This window comes from Eleutherodactylus coqui, chromosome 7 (genome assembly GCF_035609145.1).
Source record: "Eleutherodactylus coqui strain aEleCoq1 chromosome 7, aEleCoq1.hap1, whole genome shotgun sequence".
Lineage (NCBI taxonomy): Eukaryota > Metazoa > Chordata > Amphibia > Anura > Eleutherodactylidae > Eleutherodactylus > Eleutherodactylus coqui.
This window is the reverse complement of record NC_089843.1, coordinates 227,183,606-227,203,002: the sequence shown is the minus strand read 5'-3', so window position 1 is coordinate 227,203,002 and position 19,397 is coordinate 227,183,606. Positions and strand designations below refer to the sequence as shown.

The following is a 19,397-nucleotide window of genomic DNA, read 5'->3' as shown; positions in this document are numbered from 1 at the left end:
ATCAAAGATGTGCTCAATAAAGACATTTGACAGCTTGCTTTAGCAAGTACGCCTGAACAGGGACTTGAACCCTGGACCCTCAGATTAAAAGTCTGATGCTCTACCGACTGAGCTATCCAGGCTCTGAAAAATGCTCTTCTTAGCTCCTCTAAGCATCTTAACATAAAATATGGAGGTAAAGAAACAAAGCTTTGGTGGAAAATCAAAAATGTGCTCAAAATCTGCTAAACAGACATAGAAGGGTTGTTTCTGCAAAAAACAAAGATGTTCTCAAGCTGCTTCTATACCCTCAGTTTTGCACAGTAGAGCACGGCACTGAAGTGCAGAGACTCAGTGGAAAATCAAAGATATGCTCAATAAAGACATTTGACAGCTTGCTTTAGCAAGCACGCCTGAACAGGGACTTGAACCCTGGACCCTCAGATTAAAAGTCTGATGCTCTACCGACTGAGCTATCCAGGCTCTGAAAAATGCTCTTCTTAGCTCCTCTAAGCGTCTTAACATAAAATATGGAGGTAAAGAAACAAAGCTTTGGTGGAAAATCAAAAATGTGCTCAAAATTTGCTAAACAGACATAGAAGGGTTGTTTCTGCAAAAAACAAAGATGTTCTCAAGCTGCTTCTATACCCTTGGTTTTGCACAGTAGAACACGACAATACAGAAGCAAAGACTCAGTGGAAAATCAAAGATGTGCTCAATAAAGACATTTGACAGCTTGCTTTAGCAAGTACGCCTGAACAGGAACTTGAACCCTGGACCCTCAGATTAAAAGTCTGATGCTCTACCGACTGAGCTATCCAGGCTCTGAAAAATGCTCTTCTTAGCTCCTCTAAGCGTCTTAACATAAAATATGGAGGTAAAGAAACAAAGCTTTGGTGGAAAATCAAAAATGTGCTCAAAATCTGCTAAACAGACATAGAAGGGTTGTTTCTGCAATAAGCAAAGATGTTCTCAAGCTGCTTCTATACCCTTGGTTTTGCACAGTAGAACACGGCACTGAAGATGCAGAGACTCAGTGGAAAATCAAAGATGTGCTCAATAAAGACATTTGACAGCTTGCTTTAGCAAATGCTATACCGACTGAGCTAAACAGACATAGAAGAGTTGTTTCTGCAAAAAACAAAGATTTTCTCAAGCTGCTTCTATACCCTCAGTTTTGCACAGTAGAACACGACAATAAAGAAGCAAAGACTCAGTGGAAAATCAAAGAGGTGCTCAATAAAGACATTTGACAGCTTGCTTTAGCAAGTACGCCTGAACAGGGACTTGAACCCTGGACCCTCAGATTAAAAGTCTGATGCTCTACCGACTGAGCTATCCAGGCTCTGAAAAATGCTCTTCTTAGCTCCTCTAAGTGTCTTAACATAAAATATGGAGGTAAAGAAACAAAGCTTTGGTGGAAAATCAACAATGTACCCAAAATTTGCTAAACAGACATAGAAGGGTTGTTTCTGCAAAAAACAAAGATTTTCTCAAGCTGCTTCTATACCCTCAGTTTTGCACAGTAGAACACGACAATAAAGAAGCAAAGACTCAGTGGAAAATCAAAGATGTGCTCAATAAAGACATTTGACAGCTTGCTTTAGTAAATGCTATACCGACTGAGCTAAACAGACATAGAAGAGTTGTTTCTGCAAAAAACAAAGATTTTCTCAAGCTGCTTCTATACCCTCAGTTTTGCACAGTAGAACACGACAATAAAGAAGCAAAGACTCAGTGGAAAATCAAAGATGTGCTCAATAAAGACATTTGACAGCTTGCTTTAGCAAGTATGCCTGAACAGGGACTTGAACCCTGGACCCTCAGATTAAAAGTCTGATGCTCTACCGACTGAGCTATCCAGGCTCTGAAAAATGCTCTTCTTAGCTCCTCTAAGTGTCTTAACATAAAATATGGAGGTAAAGAAACAAAGCTTTGGTGGAAAATCAACAATGTACCCAAAATTTGCTAAACAGACATAGAAGGGTTGTTTCTGCAAAAAACAAAGATTTTCTCAAGCTGCTTCTATACCCTCAGTTTTGCACAGTAGAACACGACAATAAAGAAGCAAAGACTCAGTGGAAAATCAAAGATGTGCTCAATAAAGACATTTGACAGCTTGCTTTAGCAAGTACGCCTGAACAGGGACTTGAACCCTGGACCCTCAGATTAAAAGTCTGATGGTCTACCGACTGAGCTATCCAGGCTCTGAAAAATGCTCTTCTTAGCTCCTCTAAGCGTCTTAACATAAAATATGGAGGTAAAGAAACAAAGCTTTGGTGGAAAATCAAAAATGTACCCAAAATTTGCTAAACAGACATAGAAGGGTTGTTTCTGCAATAAGCAAAGATGTTCTCAAGCTGCTTCTATACCCTTGGTTTTGCACAGTAGAACACGACAATACAGAAGCAAAGACTCAGTGGAAAATCAAAGATGTGTTCAATAAAGACATTGGACAGCTTGCTTTAGCAAGTACGCCTGAACAGGAACTTGAACCCTGGACCCTCAGATTAAAAGTCTGATGCTCTACTGACTGAGCTATCCAGGCTCTGAAAAATGCTCTTCTTAGCTCCTCTAAGCGTCTTAACATAAAATATGGAGGTAAAGAAACAAAGCTTTGGTGGAAAATCAAAAATGTACCCAAAATTTGCTAAACAGACATAGAAGGGTTGTTTCTGCAAAAAACAAAGATTTTCTCAAGCTGCTTCTATACCCTCAGTTTTGCACAGTAGAACACGACAATAAAGAAGCAAAGACTCAGTGGAAAATCAAAGATGTGCTCAATAAAGACATTTGACAGCTTGCTTTAGCGAGTACACCTGAACAGGGACTTGAACCCTGGACCCTCAGATTAAAAGTCTGATGCTCTACTGACTGAGCTATCCAGGCTCTGAAAAATGCTCTTCTTAGCTCCTCTAAGCGTCTTAACATAAAATATGGAGGTAAAGAAACAAAGCTTTGGTGGAAAATCAAAAATGTGCTCAAAATCTGCTAAACAGACATAGAAGGGTTGTTTCTGCAAAAAACAAAGATTTTCTCAAGCTGCTTCTATACCCTCAGTTTTGCACAGTAGAACACGACAATAAAGAAGCAAAGACTCAGTGGAAAATCAAAGATGTGCTCAATAAAGACATTTGACAGCTTGCTTTAGCAAGTACGCCTGAACAGGGACTTGAACCCCTAGACCCTCAGACTAAAAGTCTGATGGTCTACCGACTGAGCTATCCAGGCTCTGAAAAATGCTCTTCTTAGCTCCTCTAAGCGTCTTAACATAAAATATGGAGGTAAAGAAACAAAGCTTTGGTGGAAAATCAAAAATGTACCCAAAATTTGCTAAACAGACATAGAAGGGTTGTTTCTGCAATAAGCAAAGATGTTCTCAAGCTGCTTCTATACCCTTGGTTTTGCACAGTAGAACACGACAATACAGAAGCAAAGACTCAGTGGAAAATCAAAGATGTGTTCAATAAAGACATTGGACAGCTTGCTTTAGCAAGTACGCCTGAACAGGAACTTGAACCCTGGACCCTCAGATTAAAAGTCTGATGCTCTACTGACTGAGCTATCCAGGCTCTGAAAAATGCTCTTCTTAGCTCCTCTAAGCGTCTTAACATAAAATATGGAGGTAAAGAAACAAAGCTTTGGTGGAAAATCAAAAATGTACCCAAAATTTGCTAAACAGACATAGAAGGGTTGTTTCTGCAAAAAACAAAGATTTTCTCAAGCTGCTTCTATATCCTCAGTTTTGCACAGTAGAACACGACAATAAAGAAGCAAAGACTCAGTGGAAAATCAAAGATGTGCTCAATAAAGACATTTGACAGCTTGCTTTAGCAAGTACGCCTGAACAGGGACTTGAACCCTGGACCCTCAGATTAAAAGTCTGATGGTCTACCGACTGAGCTATCCAGGCTCTGAAAAATGCTCTTCTTAGCTCCTCTAAGCGTCTTAACATAAAATATGGAGGTAAAGAAACAAAGCTTTGGTGGAAAATCAACAATGTACCCAAAATTTGCTAAACAGACATAGAAGGGTTGTTTCTGCAATAAGCAAAGATGTTCTCAAGCTGCTTCTATACCCTTGGTTTTGCACAGTAGAACACGACAATACAGAAGCAAAGACTCAGTGGAAAATCAAAGATGTGTTCAATAAAGACATTGGACAGCTTGCTTTAGCAAGTACGCCTGAACAGGAACTTGAACCCTGGACCCTCAGATTAAAAGTCTGATGCTCTACTGACTGAGCTATCCAGGCTCTGAAAAATGCTCTTCTTAGCTCCTCTAAGCGTCTTAACATAAAATATGGAGGTAAAGAAACAAAGCTTTGGTGGAAAATCAAAAATGTACCCAAAATTTGCTAAACAGACATAGAAGGGTTGTTTCTGCAAAAAACAAAGATTTTCTCAAGCTGCTTCTATACCCTCAGTTTTGCACAGTAGAACACGACAATAAAGAAGCAAAGACTCAGTGGAAAATCAAAGATGTGCTCAATAAAGACATTTGACAGCTTGCTTTAGCGAGTACACCTGAACAGGGACTTGAACCCTGGACCCTCAGATTAAAAGTCTGATGCTCTACTGACTGAGCTATCCAGGCTCTGAAAAATGCTCTTCTTAGCTCCTCTAAGCGTCTTAACATAAAATATGGAGGTAAAGAAACAAAGCTTTGGTGGAAAATCAAAAATGTGCTCAAAATCTGCTAAACAGACATAGAAGGGTTGTTTCTGCAAAAAACAAAGATTTTCTCAAGCTGCTTCTATACCCTCAGTTTTGCACAGTAGAACACGACAATAAAGAAGCAAAGACTCAGTGGAAAATCAAAGATGTGCTCAATAAAGACATTTGACAGCTTGCTTTAGCAAGTACGCCAGAACAGGGACTTGAACCCTGGACCCTCAGACTAAAAGTCTGATGGTCTACCGACTGAGCTATCCAGGCTCTGAAAAATGCTCTTCTTAGCTCCTCTAAGCGTCTTAACATAAAATATGGAGGTAAAGAAACAAAGCTTTGGTGGAAAATCAAAAATGTACCCAAAATTTGCTAAACAGACATAGAAGGGTTGTTTCTGCAAAAAACAAAGATTTTCTCAAGCTGCTTCTATACCCTCAGTTTTGCACAGTAGAACACGACAATAAAGAAGCAAAGACTCAGTGGAAAATCAAAGATGTGCTCAATAAAGACATTTGACAGCTTGCTTTAGCGAGTACACCTGAACAGGGACTTGAACCCTGGACCCTCAGATTAAAAGTCTGATGCTCTACTGACTGAGCTATCCAGGCTCTGAAAAATGCTCTTCTTAGCTCCTCTAAGCGTCTTAACATAAAATATGGAGGTAAAGAAACAAAGCTTTGGTGGAAAATCAAAAATGTGCTCAAAATTTGCTAAACAGACATAGAAGGGTTGTTTCTGCAATAAGCAAAGATGTTCTCAAGCTGCTTCTATACCCTTGGTTTTGCACAGTAGAACACGGCACTGAAGATGCAGAGACTCAGTGGAAAATCAAAGATGTGCTCAATAAAGACATTTGACAGCTTGCTTTAGCAAGTACGCCTGAACAGGGACTTGAACCCTGGACCCTCAGATTAAAAGTCTGATGCTCTACCGACTGAGCTATCCAGGCTCTGAAAAATGCTCTTCTTAGCTCCTCTAAGCATCTTAACATAAAATATGGAGGTAAAGAAACAAAGCTTTGGTGGAAAATCAAAAATGTGCTCAAAATCTGCTAAACAGACATAGAAGGGTTGTTTCTGCAAAAAACAAAGATGTTCTCAAGCTGCTTCTATACCCTCAGTTTTGCACAGTAGAGCACGGCACTGAAGTGCAGAGACTCAGTGGAAAATCAAAGATATGCTCAATAAAGACATTTGACAGCTTGCTTTAGCAAGCACGCCTGAACAGGGACTTGAACCCTGGACCCTCAGATTAAAAGTCTGATGCTCTACCGACTGAGCTATCCAGGCTCTGAAAAATGCTCTTCTTAGCTCCTCTAAGCGTCTTAACATAAAATATGGAGGTAAAGAAACAAAGCTTTGGTGGAAAATCAAAAATGTGCTCAAAATTTGCTAAACAGACATAGAAGGGTTGTTTCTGCAAAAAACAAAGATGTTCTCAAGCTGCTTCTATACCCTTGGTTTTGCACAGTAGAACACGACAATACAGAAGCAAAGACTCAGTGGAAAATCAAAGATGTGCTCAATAAAGACATTTGACAGCTTGCTTTAGCAAGTACGCCTGAACAGGAACTTGAACCCTGGACCCTCAGATTAAAAGTCTGATGCTCTACCGACTGAGCTATCCAGGCTCTGAAAAATGCTCTTCTTAGCTCCTCTAAGCGTCTTAACATAAAATATGGAGGTAAAGAAACAAAGCTTTGGTGGAAAATCAAAAATGTGCTCAAAATCTGCTAAACAGACATAGAAGGGTTGTTTCTGCAATAAGCAAAGATGTTCTCAAGCTGCTTCTATACCCTTGGTTTTGCACAGTAGAACACGGCACTGAAGATGCAGAGACTCAGTGGAAAATCAAAGATGTGCTCAATAAAGACATTTGACAGCTTGCTTTAGCAAATGCTATACCGACTGAGCTAAACAGACATAGAAGAGTTGTTTCTGCAAAAAACAAAGATTTTCTCAAGCTGCTTCTACACCCTCAGTTTTGCACAGTAGAACACGACAATAAAGAAGCAAAGACTCAGTGGAAAATCAAAGATGTGCTCAATAAAGACATTTGACAGCTTGCTTTAGCAAGTACGCCTGAACAGGGACTTGAACCCTGGACCCTCAGATTAAAAGTCTGATGCTCTACCGACTGAGCTATCCAGGCTCTCAAAAAAGCGCTTCTTAGCTCCTCTAAGCGTCTTAACATAAAATATGGAGGTAAAGAAACAAAGCTTTGGTGGAAAATCAACAATGTACCCAAAATTTGCTAAACAGACATAGAAGGGTTGTTTCTGCAAAAAACAAAGATTTTCTCAAGCTGCTTCTACACCCTCAGTTTTGCACAGTAGAACACGACAATAAAGAAGCAAAGACTCAGTGGAAAATCAAAGATGTGCTCAATAAAGACATTGGACAGCTTGCTTTAGCAAGTACGCCTGAACAGGAACTTGAACCCTGGACCCTCAGATTAAAAGTCTGATGCTCTACTGACTGAGCTATCCAGGCTCTGAAAAATGCTCTTCTTAGCTCCTCTAAGCGTCTTAACATAAAATATGGAGGTAAAGAAACAAAGCTTTGGTGGAAAATCAAAAATGTGCTCAAAATTTGCTAAACAGACATAGAAGGGTTGTTTCTGCAATAAGCAAAGATGTTCTCAAGCTGCTTCTATACCCTTGGTTTTGCACAGTAGAACACGGCACTGAAGATGCAGAGACTCAGTGGAAAATCAAAGATGTGCTCAATAAAGACATTTGACAGCTTGCTTTAGCAAGTACGCCTGAACAGGGACTTGAACCCTGGACCCTCAGATTAAAAGTCTGATGCCCTACTGACTGAGCTATCCAGGCTCTGAAAAATGCTCTTCTTAGCTCCTCTAAGCATCTTAACATAAAATATGGAGGTAAAGAAACAAAGCTTTGGTGGAAAATCAAAAATGTGCTCAAAATTTGCTAAACAGACATAGAAGGGTTGTTTCTGCAATAAGCAAAGATGTTCTCAAGCTGCTTCTATACCCTTGGTTTTGCACAGTAGAACACGGCACTGAAGATGCAGAGACTCAGTGGAAAATCAAAGATGTGCTCAATAAAGACATTTGACAGCTTGCTTTAGCAAGTACGCCTGAACAGGGACTTGAACCCTGGACCCTCAGATTAAAAGTCTGATGGTCTACCGACTGAGCTATCCAGGCTCTGAAAAATGCTCTTCTTAGCTCCTCTAAGCGTCTTAACATAAAATATGGAGGTAAAGAAACAAAGCTTTGGTGGAAAATCAAAAATGTGCTCAAAATTTGCTAAACAGACATAGAAGGGTTGTTTCTGCAAAAAACAAAGATTTTCTCAAGCTGCTGCTATACCCTTGGTTTTGCACAGTAGAACACGGCAATACAGAAGCAAAGACTCAGTGGAAAATCAAAGATTTGCTCAATAAAGACATTTGACAGCTTGCTTTAGCAAGTATGCCTGAACAGGGACTTGAACCCTGGACCCTCAGATTAAAAGTCTGATGCTCTACCGACTGAGCTATCCAGGCTCTGAAAAATGCTCTTCTTAGCTCCTCTAAGCGTCTTAACATAAAATATGGAGGTAAAGAAACAAAGCTTTGGTGGAAAATCAACAATGTACCCAAAATTTGCTAAACAGACATAGAAGGGTTGTTTCTGCAAAAAACAAAGATTTTCTCAAGCTGCTTCTATACCCTCAGTTTTGCACAGTAGAACACGGCACTGAAGATGCAGAGACTCAGTGGAAAATCAAAGATGTGCTCAATAAAGACATTTGACAGCTTGCTTTAGCAAGTACGCCTGAACAGGGACTTGAACCCTGGACCCTCAGATTAAAAGTCTGATGCTCTACCGACTGAGTTATCCAGGCTCTGAAAAATGCTCTTCTTAGCTCCTCTAAGCGTCTTAACATAAAATATGGAGGTAAAGAAACAAAGCTTTGGTGGAAAATCAACAATGTACCCAAAATTTGCTAAACAGACATAGAAGGGTTGTTTCTGCAATAAGCAAAGATGTTCTCAAGCTGCTTCTATACCCTTGGTTTTGCACAGTAGAAAACGGCACTGCAAAGTTTTGGTGGAAAATCAAAAATGTGCTCAAAATCTGCTAAACAGGGGCGGAGCCTGACCGCTGAACATGATGGCCGCTTGAGCAGAGAGCTCCGTTCGGCACGGCACCCTTCCCGGACCCGACAGCGGCTATTTTGAGCGGACATGCGGAAGAGCAGCAGAGAAAAGACCGGAGACCTGCAGGTAACCCCTCGTCCTCAAAAAAACCAGACGGAGATGCAGCGCTTCTTCAAAGAACGCGGCGCCCGCTCTCCCCACCCGCTCACCAAGATGGCGCCGGCCCACGATGCTGCAGCTTCTAACAGTAAGGAGGCAGAGGGGGATGATTTCTCCGACGGGGAGGGAAGAGAAGAAATCACTAAAAGCTTCATGAGGGAGCTGATTAATAGCACCCTGCACCCTGTTATATCCGATCTGGCCGAGATAAAGGACGATCTCAAGCACATGGGGCGCAGAGTGGAGGACTTAGAAACCTCTACAGCTTCTGTCATTAACCATTCGATTGCCCTTTCCAAAGCCTTAGAAGAACAGCGCGATCAACTCAACCGTGCATTACTAATGCAGGAAGATCTGGAGAACCGTAACAGGCGCTCCAATATCCGCATTAAAGGCCTCCCCGAGTCCTGGGCTACGGATATCCTCCCCAAAGTTGCTGGTGAGATTTTTCAACTTCTATTGGGAGCGGAAAGAGCCAACTCGGTCCAGATTGAACGTATTCACAGGGCCCTCAGACCCCCCCCCTCCTCGCCCACAGATATTCCCAGGGACATCATCTGCAAAGTTTTGTCCTTCCAAGACGCCTTTGACATCCTGAAGGCTGCTAGATCCCGGAAGGATTTAAGATACGGAGATGCTTCCCTTCAGATCTTCCAGGATCTGGCCCCATCTACCTTGACAAAGCGTCGCCTCCTTCGCCCGCTGCTGGAAGCCCTTAGAGCCAAGAACATAAGATACGCCTGGCTCTTCCCTTTCGGCCTGGGTATCACCCACAAGGGCCGCAGACTTTCCATCAGATCCCCAGAGGATCTCAGGGACTCTTGGGCCTTCCTGGAGCTAGACCCAATGGATATCCCGTCCTGGCTCCCTCTCCCGGATTTTCCCCAGCTTCCCAGGCTGACGCCTCCTGAGTCCTGGCGGCAGGCAAGTTCTACCAAATCGCCCAGAAGCAAGAAAAAAAAGAACAAAGACACCCCGAATTTGGACACTTGATTCCTGTCGCCAGTCCGACCCCGGCTTAAATTCTCTCGCGGATGAGACAAGCTGTGGAAGCTTTCGCAGCTAATGGTGTTCACCCGCGAGGACTTTCCCTTCTCCCTCCGGCTTCAACCTCTTTCTGGTTATTGATCTGCCTGTACTACTTCCCTGCTCTCTGTTAAACGTTATTTAACCTGCTCTGCACTTATGGTTTGCAATTGCATTATTTGACTGTCCTTTAAATGTTAGGGTTCCTTTGGGTGCCTACCTGCCCAGGCTGTGTGACCAGTTTTGCCCTCTGCTTTTTGGCAGCTCTGGTGACCCGCCTCCACCCAAAGGCAACCCAGCCTTTCTCAGGTTTGCCTTTAACAGTACCTGTTGATTAAGGATTTCTTTTGCTTTGTTCAAAAAGTACATTTGTCTTCCCCTTCCCAACTCTGTCCCACCTTCCTAGTGTTTTTTCCCTTCCCACCCTCCTTCTCTCTAAATCTCAAACCACTAGGTTTCCGTGGCTTCTCAGAGCTCTTCTAAACTACGTGACCAACTAACAAAAATTTCTTTCAGCTTCGCTAGTTGGACAGTATTGACACGTCTACCTGAGCTCCATGCCCGACCCGCTTCGGCTCACCACGTTCAACGTCCGAGGCCTGAATTCGCCCTCCAAGAGACATCACCTCGGTCTCCTTCTAAAAAGGTATGGCTCTGGGGTGGTTTTTTTACAGGAGACCCACTTTAAGGGGAGTAAATGCCTTTCCCTACCTGGGAAGCAATTCCCAATAGGGTTCCATAGCTCTCACCCAACGTCATCCTCTAAGGGCGAGCACCCACTGGCGTTTGCGTTTTCCGCGGGAAAAAAACGCAGCGTTTTCGCCGCGTTTCCCGCGGTTTTTCCGCCCGTTTTCCGCGGCGTTTTTCGCGGCGTTTTCGCCGCGTTTTCGCGGCTTTTCTATTAATTTCCATGGAGAAAAATAAGGACACATATGCAACTGACAGCTCCTATGTTAAAAACGCAAACGCAACGCAAAAAAAACGCCAGTGGACAGGAACACATGTTATCTCTATGCCTGTGCAGGAAAAACGCAAAACGCAAAACGCAGGTAAAAAAACGCCAGTGGGTGCTCGCCCTTAGGGTGTTTCCATCTTTTTCCATAAATCCGTCGCCTTCTCCTGTGAGGCTCAGTACTCCGATGAAGAGGGCAGGGTCCTTTTTTTGAGGGGCACTTTAAACAATACCAAACTGACCATAGCCAACCTTTATGCCCCTAATAAGGATCAAGTACCGTGGCTGACTAAGCAGCTAGAGACTCTCGGACATTTCGCTACTAGCCCTATCCTCCTCGGGGGAGATTTTAACGTCACTCTTTGCCCCCTACTGGACTCGTCGGTTGGCAGATCACAGGTATCTCAGGTCAGGCTGAGGAGATTAGCTCGCAGTCTTGCGGATCTGGGGGTCGTGGACGCATGGCGATACCGATCCCCCTCCACTAAGGATTACACTTATTACTCCTCGGTCCACTCTTCGTTCCAACGCCTGGACTATATCTTCGTGTCCTCCTCCCTATTAGCCGCAGTCCAAAAAGCTAGCATCGACCCCATAACCATATCTGACCACGCACCAGTGCATGTCGAACTTGGTCCCTCTCTATCTACCCCCCGGGAGTGGAGATGGAGACTAAACCCCTCTTTGCTGGACCTAGAGAGTGATAGAGACAAATCAATGCTCAATTAGTAGAATACTTCCAACTAAACAAAACACCAGATCTCTCGGTCCCGATAGTGTGGGAGGCCCATAAGGCCTTCGCCAGAGGCTTACTAATCGCTCTTGGCTCACAAGCCAAGAAAAAACAACAGAGGGAGATTGATGAAAAACTCCAACAAATTTCTAAACTGGAACAATCCGCCAAGTCCTCCCTTAAGAAAAATAACCTGGACGAACTCATTGCCCTGAGAAAAGACCTCAAACTATCCCTAGATTCTAAGTTTAACAAGAAACATCTCCACTTTAAACACACAATCTATGCACAGGGCAACAAGGGTAGTAAATTTATGTCCTCCATGATTAAGAAGGCCCGCTCTAGAAACTCTATTAAATCTATTATCACCTCCTCGGGATCCAAAGTCACCTCGACACTTGAGATTGCAAAAGCATTCCAGGCCTTTTATTCTCAGCTTTACAATCTGGAGTGTTCTAATACCCCTGAGGCCCCAGCTTCCTCTAGAGACAGGATTAAAGCCTTTCTTAATAAGCTGAAGCTCCCAAAAATTGGGGATGCAGAGGCAGAAGAACTATTAATCCCTATCACTGTGCGTGAGACAGAAGATCTGCTGTCCTCCTGCCCTCCTGGGAAGAGCCCTGGCCCCGACGGCTTCCCTCTTACCTACTACAAAGCATTTAAACAAACTCTTATTCCCCGGCTCACAGAGTTTTTTAATTCCCTTCTTCAGGGCAACCCCCTACCGAAGCAGGCTCAGGAGGCCCACATTACCCTGGTTTTAAAGGAGGGCAAGGACCCGGAGGGGTGTGGTAGTTACAGGCCAATTTCATTGATCAATCAGGACATTAAACTCTGGGCAAAGCTTTTAGCCAAAAGACTAGAGCCTCTCCTCCCAATCCTTATAAATGTAGAACAAACCGGCTTCATAAAAGGGAGGGAGGGTAAAGACAATTGTTTAAAACTTTTACACGCTTCAAGGTTTGCCCAGACCCATAGTATCCCCCTGGCTTTAGTAAGTACGGATGCGGAAAAAGCATTTGACAGGGTGGATTGGGGGTACATGGAATTGGTCCTGTTGCACTACGGCATCCCTCCGGGGTTCGTCGCAGCAATATTTTTCCTCTACGCTATGCCCTATGCCAGACTGAAAATTAATGATTCCCTGTCTCCTCCCTTTAACATCAAAAACGGCACCCGCCAGGGTTGCCCCCTCTCTCCCTCCCTCTTCATCCTAACATTAGAACCCTTCCTTCAAAAAATTAGAGAAGATCCGGAGATCCAGGGACTGAAAATCAATAGAGCAGAGATGTCGCTGGCTGCCTTTGCCGACGACATCGTGTTTCTGATCACCAACCCGATTTCGGGCCTTCCCTCCCTGGTCAGGCTCCTAGAGGAATTCGGCTCCTTATCAAATTTCAAAACAAATTTTTCGAAGTCCATTGTCCTTAACATTTCTATTCCCTTACCCCAAAGCAGAGTCATTAGAACCTCAACTCCCTTTGCTTGGTCTGAAACCCGGATTGACTTTTTAGGTGTAAAAATTACCAAAAGGACTGAGGACTTGTTCTCTGCCAACTTTGATCCGCTCCTGATAAAAGTTAAAAACCTGCTGGGTGCCTACGACCAGCCCTTGATCTCCTGGCTGGGCAGGAAAAATGTTTTAAAATCCTATGTGTTGCCAGTGATCCTTTACCAGATCCGCCTTCTCCCAATTCATCTCCCCAATGGATTTTTTAAGGCCATCCGTACAATCTTTTCAGACTACGTCTGGAAAAGAAAAAGACCCAGATTAGCAAACTGCCTCCTGGTTAAGAGGATTGACGAGGGCGGTATTGGTTTGCCATGCGTCCAGGACTTTTACTTAGCCTCTCAGCTCCAATACTGGATGGAGTTAGCTCTCCCTAGTGGAGATGGCATAATTTTTTCCCTAGCTGAGAGGACCTACGGCCCGACTCTCAGAGAGGACCTGTGGTATCCGGACAAGGGAGGTTTGAGGAGGGCAAGGGGGGACCCCTTACTTAGAGGCCCATTCGAGGCCTGGAACAGCATGAGAGAGGGCTTGGCTCCTTCTCCATCCCCCTGTGCCCCTATGAGCTCTCTATATAGAATTATGGATCTCCCACTTGACCCGTGTTCTGCCGACGTCTGGAGTCTTTTCAAAGATAGGAAAATCAGTGATATCCAGGTTTTGGCACATAGGCCTCCTAGCGAAATTGTCCGGGAGCTTCTCCCTTGCTGGACTCCCCACCCATTACAGTCCCTTCACATAACCAAAGTACTTGGGGATTTCATCTCAAAATTCAAGTCTACTAGACCAAGATCTGATTTTGAATCAGCCTTACTGGGAGTTAGGGGGTCTAACAGGAAAATAGCTTTTCTACGTAAGCATTTTATCTCACCCCCCTCATCTTCAAAACCGGCTTTCCTGACCTCTTGGGAGAGAGAGCTCCACATCTCCCTCTCCCAGAGTGACACTAAATTGATTTTGCGGACGGCCTTTGGCCTCTCCCTTTGTGTCACCTCCCAGGAGAGCCACTATAAGCTCCTGGCGAGGTGGTACAGGACCCCGCAATGGATGTTTGACCACGCACTGGCCCCGCATGGAAGGTGCTGGAGATGTGACGGAGATACCGGCTCCTACCTACACCTGTGGTGGAGCTGTCCGCTGGTTTCCCCTTTTTGGAATGACGTTGAGGTAATCTTGAAGATGCTATCCCCATCTTTGAAACTTTCCCCGGAATTGGTTCTCCTGTGGAAGCCCTCCTCTGCCTTCCACCCACTTAAACACCAACTTCTGGCCTTCCTCATTGACGCAGCCAAGGCTCTTATCCCACTACATTGGCGCCAACAAACCTCTCCCTCGCTGCTGCAGTGGAGGGACAGGGTTGACCTTATTGCTAGCTTGGAGGAACTGGTCAGTTGGTCAAATGGAACCCACCATAAATACCATAAAATTTGGTCCCCCTGGCGAGTGCTGAGAGACAAATTCTAATCCTTCAGACTGGGGTGTCCTGGTTCGGTTGGGTGTGGTGGGCCGGGCGGGGGCGTGGAGGTCGGCTCCTACTCTGACCCCTGTGAGCCACTGCGACCAAGCAGGGCCTCCTAGACTTCGTGCAAAACTACCAACAACCACGGTGACCACCTCGCTCCCTACCCAAGTCCTTCATCCCTACCCCCGCTCCCTCCACCCCATCTCCCCCACCCCCCACTGCCCTGTCTTTGTTGGCGGTCCGTCACCCTGTTACGGACCAGCGGTTATGCTCCCCAGGGGGGGCCTTGGCTGGCTTTCACCCGGATGTGGCAGCTTGGCCCTCATTAACACCCCCCCCGGGGTGAGCACTTCGGTTCATAATGTTTCATATGTTTGTAATAAGCTTGACAACCTGCTAATCTTTTGACTTCACCTGTCTGTCTTTATAAATACATGAAAATTCCAATAAAAATGGATTTGAAAAAAAAAAAAAAAAAAATCTGCTAAACAGACATAGAAGGGTTGTTTCTGCAATAAGCAAAGATGTTCTCAAGCTGCTTCTATACCCTTGGTTTTGCACAGTAGAACACGGCACTGAAGATGCAGAGACTCAGTGGAAAATCAAAGATGTGCTCAATAAAGACATTTGACAGCTTGCTTTAGCAAATACGCCTGAACAGGGACTTGAACCCTGGACCCTCAGATTAAAAGTCTGATGCTCTACCGCCTGAGCTATCCAGGCTCTGAAAAATGTTCTTCTTAGCTCCTCTAAGTGTCTTAACATAAAATATGGAGGTAAAGAAACAAAGCTTTGGTGGAAAATCAACAATGTACCCAAAATTTGCTAAACAGACATAGAAGGGTTGTTTCTGCAAAAAACAAAGATTTTCTCAAGCTGCTTCTATACCCTCAGTTTTGCACAGTAGAACACGACAATAAAGAAGCAAAAACTCAGTGGAAAATCAAAGATGTGCTCAATAAAGACATTTGACAGCTTGCTTTAGCAAGTATGCCTGAACAGGGACTTGAACCCTGGACCCTCAGATTAAAAGTCTGATGCTCTACCGACTGAGCTATCCAGGCTCTGAAAAATGCTCTTCTTAGCTCCTCTAAGCGTCTTAACATAAAATATGGAGGTAAAGAAACAAAGCTTTGGTGGAAAATCAACAATGTGCCCAAAATTTGCTAAACAGACATAGAAGGGTTGTTTCTGCAAAAAACAAAGATTTTCTCAAGCTGCTTCTATACCCTCAGTTTTGCACAGTAGAACACGACAATAAAGAAGCAAAGACTCAGTGGAAAATCAAAGATTTGCTCAATAAAGACATTTGACAGCTTGCTTTAGCAAGCACGCCTGAACAGGGACTTGAACCCTGGACCCTCAGATTAAAAGTCTGATGGTCTACCGACTGAGCTATCCAGGCTCTGAAAAATGCTCTTCTTAGCTCCTCTAAGCGTCTTAACATAAAATATGGAGGTAAAGAAACAAAGCTTTGGTGGAAAATCAAAAATGTGCTCAAAATTTGCTAAACAGACATAGAAGGGTTGTTTCTGCAATAAGCAAAGATGTTCTCAAGCTGCTTCTATACCCTTGGTTTTGCACAGTAGAACACGGCACTGAAGATGCAGAGACTCAGTGGAAAATCAAAGATGTGCTCAATAAAGACATTTGACAGCTTGCTTTAGCAAGTACGCCTGAACAGGGACTTGAACCCTGGACCCTCAGATTAAAAGTCTGATGCTCTACCGACTGAGCTATCCAGGCTCTGAAAAATGCTCTTCTTAGCTCCTCTAAGCGTCTTAACATAAAATATGGAGGTAAAGAAACAAAGCTTTGGTGGAAAATCAACAATGTACCCAAAATTTGCTAAACAGACATAGAAGGGTTGTTTCTGCAAAAAACAAAGATTTTCTCAAGCTGCTTCTATACCCTCAGTTTTGCACAGTAGAACACGACAATACAGAAGCAAAGACTCAGTGGAAAATCAAAGATGTGCTCAATAAAGACATTTGACAGCTTGCTTTAGCAAGTACGCCTGAACAGGGACCCTGGACCCTCAGATTAAAAATCTGATGCTCTACCGACTGAGCTATCCAGGCTCTGAAAAATGCTCTTCTTAGCTCCTCTAAGCGTCTTAACATAAAATATGGAGGTAAAGAAACAAAGCTTTGGTGGAAAATCAAAAATGTGCTCAAAATCTGCTAAACAGACATAGAAGGGTTGTTTCTGCAAAAAACAAAGATATTCTCAAGCTGCTTCTATACCCTCAGTTTTGCACAGTAGAACACGACAATACAGAAGCAAAGACTCAGTGGAAAATCAAAGATGTGCTCAATAAAGACATTTGACAGCTTGCTTTAGCAAGTACGCCTGAACAGGGACCCTGGACCCTCAGATTAAAAGTCTGATGCTCTACCGACTGAGCTATCCAGGCTCTGAAAAATGCTCTTCTTAGCTCCTCTAAGCGTCTTAACATAAAATATGGAGGTAAAGAAACAAAGCTTTGGTGGAAAATCAAAAATGTGCTCAAAATCTGCTAAACAGACATAGAAGGGTTGTTTCTGCAAAAAACAAAGATGTTCTCAAGCTGCTTCTATACCCTTGGTTTTGCACAGTAGAACACGACAATACAGAAGCAAAGACTCAGTGGAAAATCAAAGATGTGCTCAATAAAGACATTTGACAGCTTGCTTTAGCAAATACGCCTGAACAGGGACTTGAACCCTGGACCCTCAGATTAAAAGTCTGATGCTCTACCGACTGAGCTATCCAGGCTCTGAAAAATGCTCTTTTTTGCTCCTCTAAGCATCTCAACATAAAATATGGAGGTAAAGAAACAAAGCTTTGGTGGAAAATAAAAAATGGGCCCAAAATCTGTTAAACAGACATAGAAGGGTTGTTTCCACAAAAACCAAAGATGTTCTCAAGCTGCTTCTATACCCTTGGTTTTGTACAGTAGAACATGGCACTGAAGATGCAAAGACTCAGTGGAAAATCAAAGATCTGCTCAATAAAGACATTTGACAGCTTGCTTTAGCAAGCACGCCTGAACAGGGACTTGAACTCTGGACCCTCAGATTAAAAGTCTGATGCTCTACCGACTGAGCTATCCAGACTCTGAAAAATGCTCTTCTTAGCTCCTCTAAGCGTCTAAACATAAAATATGGAGGTAAAGAAACAAAGCTTTGGTGGAAAATCAAAAATGTGCTTAAAATCTGCTAAACAGACATAGAAGGGTTGTTTCTGCAATAAGCAAAGATGTTCTCAAGCTGCTTCTATACCCTTGGTTTTGCACAGTAGAACACGGCACTGAAGATGCAGAGACTCAGTGGAAAATCAAAGATGTGCTCAATAAAGACATTTGACAGCTTGCTTTAGCAAATGCTCTACCGACTGAGCTATCCAGGCTCTGAAAAATGCTCTTCTTAGCTCCTCTAAGCGTCTTAACATAAAATATGGAGGTAAAGAAACAAAGCTTTGGTGGAAAATCAAAAATGTGCTCAAAATCTGCTAAAGAGACATAGAAGGGTTGTTTCTGCAAAAAACAAAGATGTTCTCAAGCTGCTTCTATACCCTTGGTTTTGCACAGTAGAACACGACAATACAGAAGCAAAGACTCAGTGGAAAATCAAAGATGTGCTCAATAAAGACATTTGACAGCTTGCTTTAGCAAATACGCCTGAACAGGGACTTGAACCCTGGACCCTCAGATTAAAAGTCTGATGCTCTACCGACTGAGCTATCCAGGCTCTGAAAAATGCTCTTCTTAGCTCCTCTAAGCGTCTTAACATAAAATATGGCGGTAAAGAAACAAAGCTTTGGTGGAAAATCAACAATGTACCCAAAATTTGCTAAACAGACATAGAAGGGTTGTTTCTGCAAAAAACAAAGATTTTCTCAAGCTGCTTCTACACCCTCAGTTTTGCACAGTAGAACACGACAATAAAGAAGCAAAGACTCAGTGGAAAATCAAAGATGTGCTCAATAAAGACATTTGACAGCTTGCTTTAGCAAGTACACCTGAACAGGGACTTGAACCCTGGACCCTCAGATTAAAAGTCTGATGCTCTACTGACTGAGCTATCCAGGCTCTGAAAAATGCTCTTCTTAGCTCCTCTAAGCGTCTTAAGATAAAATATGGCGGTAAAGAAACAAAGCTTTGGTGGAAAATCAAAAATGTGCTCAAAATCTGCTAAACAGACATAGAAGGGTTGTTTCTGCAATAACCAAAGATGTTCTCAAGCTGCTACTATACCGTCAGTTTTGCACAGTAGAACACGACAATAAAGAAGCAAAGACTCAGTGGAAAATCAAAGATGTGCTCAATAAAGACATTTGACAGCTTGCTTTAGCAAGTACGCCTGAACAGGGACCCTGGACCCTCAGATTAAAAGTCTGATGCTCTACCGACTGAGCTATCCAGGCTCTGAAAAATGCTCTTCTTAGCTCCTCTAAGCGTCTTAACATAAAATATGGAGGTAAAGAAACAAAGCTTTGGTGGAAAATCAAAAATGTGCTCAAAATCTGCTAAAGAGACATAGAAGGGTTGTTTCTGCAAAAAACAAAGATGTTCTCAAGCTGCTTCTATACCCTTGGTTTTGCACAGTAGAACACGACAATACAGAAGCAAAGACTCAGTGGAAAATCAAAGATGTGCTCAATAAACATATTTGACAGCTTGCTTTAGCAAATACGCCTGAACAGGGACTTGAACCCTGGACCCTCAGATTAAAAGTCTGATGCTCTACCGACTGAGCTATCCAGGCTCTGAAAAATGCTCTTTTTTGCTCCTCTAAGCATCTCAACATAAAAT

General features: G+C 43.3%; 13 non-coding genes across 13 annotated transcripts; all 13 read right to left on the bottom strand.

Moving 5' to 3' along the window:
- Nucleotides 1–49: 49 nt before the first annotated feature.
- TRNAK-UUU (transfer RNA lysine (anticodon UUU)) lies at nt 50–122 on the bottom strand. Its single transcript has one exon. It is a non-coding gene; the product is annotated as a tRNA-Lys (tRNA).
- A 267-nt stretch (nt 123–389) lies between these two features.
- On the bottom strand, nt 390–462 carry TRNAK-UUU (transfer RNA lysine (anticodon UUU)). Its single transcript has one exon. It is a non-coding gene; the product is annotated as a tRNA-Lys (tRNA).
- Nucleotides 463–1,251: 789 nt separating this feature from the next.
- On the bottom strand, nt 1,252–1,324 carry TRNAK-UUU (transfer RNA lysine (anticodon UUU)). Its single transcript has one exon. It is a non-coding gene; the product is annotated as a tRNA-Lys (tRNA).
- Nucleotides 1,325–1,772: 448 nt separating this feature from the next.
- On the bottom strand, nt 1,773–1,845 carry TRNAK-UUU (transfer RNA lysine (anticodon UUU)). The gene has a single exon. It is a non-coding gene; the product is annotated as a tRNA-Lys (tRNA).
- Nucleotides 1,846–5,524: 3,679 nt separating this feature from the next.
- On the bottom strand, nt 5,525–5,597 carry TRNAK-UUU (transfer RNA lysine (anticodon UUU)). The gene has a single exon. It is a non-coding gene; the product is annotated as a tRNA-Lys (tRNA).
- A 267-nt stretch (nt 5,598–5,864) lies between these two features.
- TRNAK-UUU (transfer RNA lysine (anticodon UUU)) lies at nt 5,865–5,937 on the bottom strand. The gene has a single exon. It is a non-coding gene; the product is annotated as a tRNA-Lys (tRNA).
- A 789-nt stretch (nt 5,938–6,726) lies between these two features.
- On the bottom strand, nt 6,727–6,799 carry TRNAK-UUU (transfer RNA lysine (anticodon UUU)). Its single transcript has one exon. It is a non-coding gene; the product is annotated as a tRNA-Lys (tRNA).
- A 1,291-nt stretch (nt 6,800–8,090) lies between these two features.
- Nucleotides 8,091–8,163, bottom strand: TRNAK-UUU (transfer RNA lysine (anticodon UUU)). Its single transcript has one exon. It is a non-coding gene; the product is annotated as a tRNA-Lys (tRNA).
- Nucleotides 8,164–15,593: 7,430 nt separating this feature from the next.
- Nucleotides 15,594–15,666, bottom strand: TRNAK-UUU (transfer RNA lysine (anticodon UUU)). Its single transcript has one exon. It is a non-coding gene; the product is annotated as a tRNA-Lys (tRNA).
- A 609-nt stretch (nt 15,667–16,275) lies between these two features.
- TRNAK-UUU (transfer RNA lysine (anticodon UUU)) lies at nt 16,276–16,348 on the bottom strand. The gene has a single exon. It is a non-coding gene; the product is annotated as a tRNA-Lys (tRNA).
- A 938-nt stretch (nt 16,349–17,286) lies between these two features.
- Nucleotides 17,287–17,359, bottom strand: TRNAK-UUU (transfer RNA lysine (anticodon UUU)). Its single transcript has one exon. It is a non-coding gene; the product is annotated as a tRNA-Lys (tRNA).
- Nucleotides 17,360–18,260: 901 nt separating this feature from the next.
- On the bottom strand, nt 18,261–18,333 carry TRNAK-UUU (transfer RNA lysine (anticodon UUU)). The gene has a single exon. It is a non-coding gene; the product is annotated as a tRNA-Lys (tRNA).
- A 944-nt stretch (nt 18,334–19,277) lies between these two features.
- On the bottom strand, nt 19,278–19,350 carry TRNAK-UUU (transfer RNA lysine (anticodon UUU)). Its single transcript has one exon. It is a non-coding gene; the product is annotated as a tRNA-Lys (tRNA).
- Nucleotides 19,351–19,397: the final 47 nt, after the last annotated feature.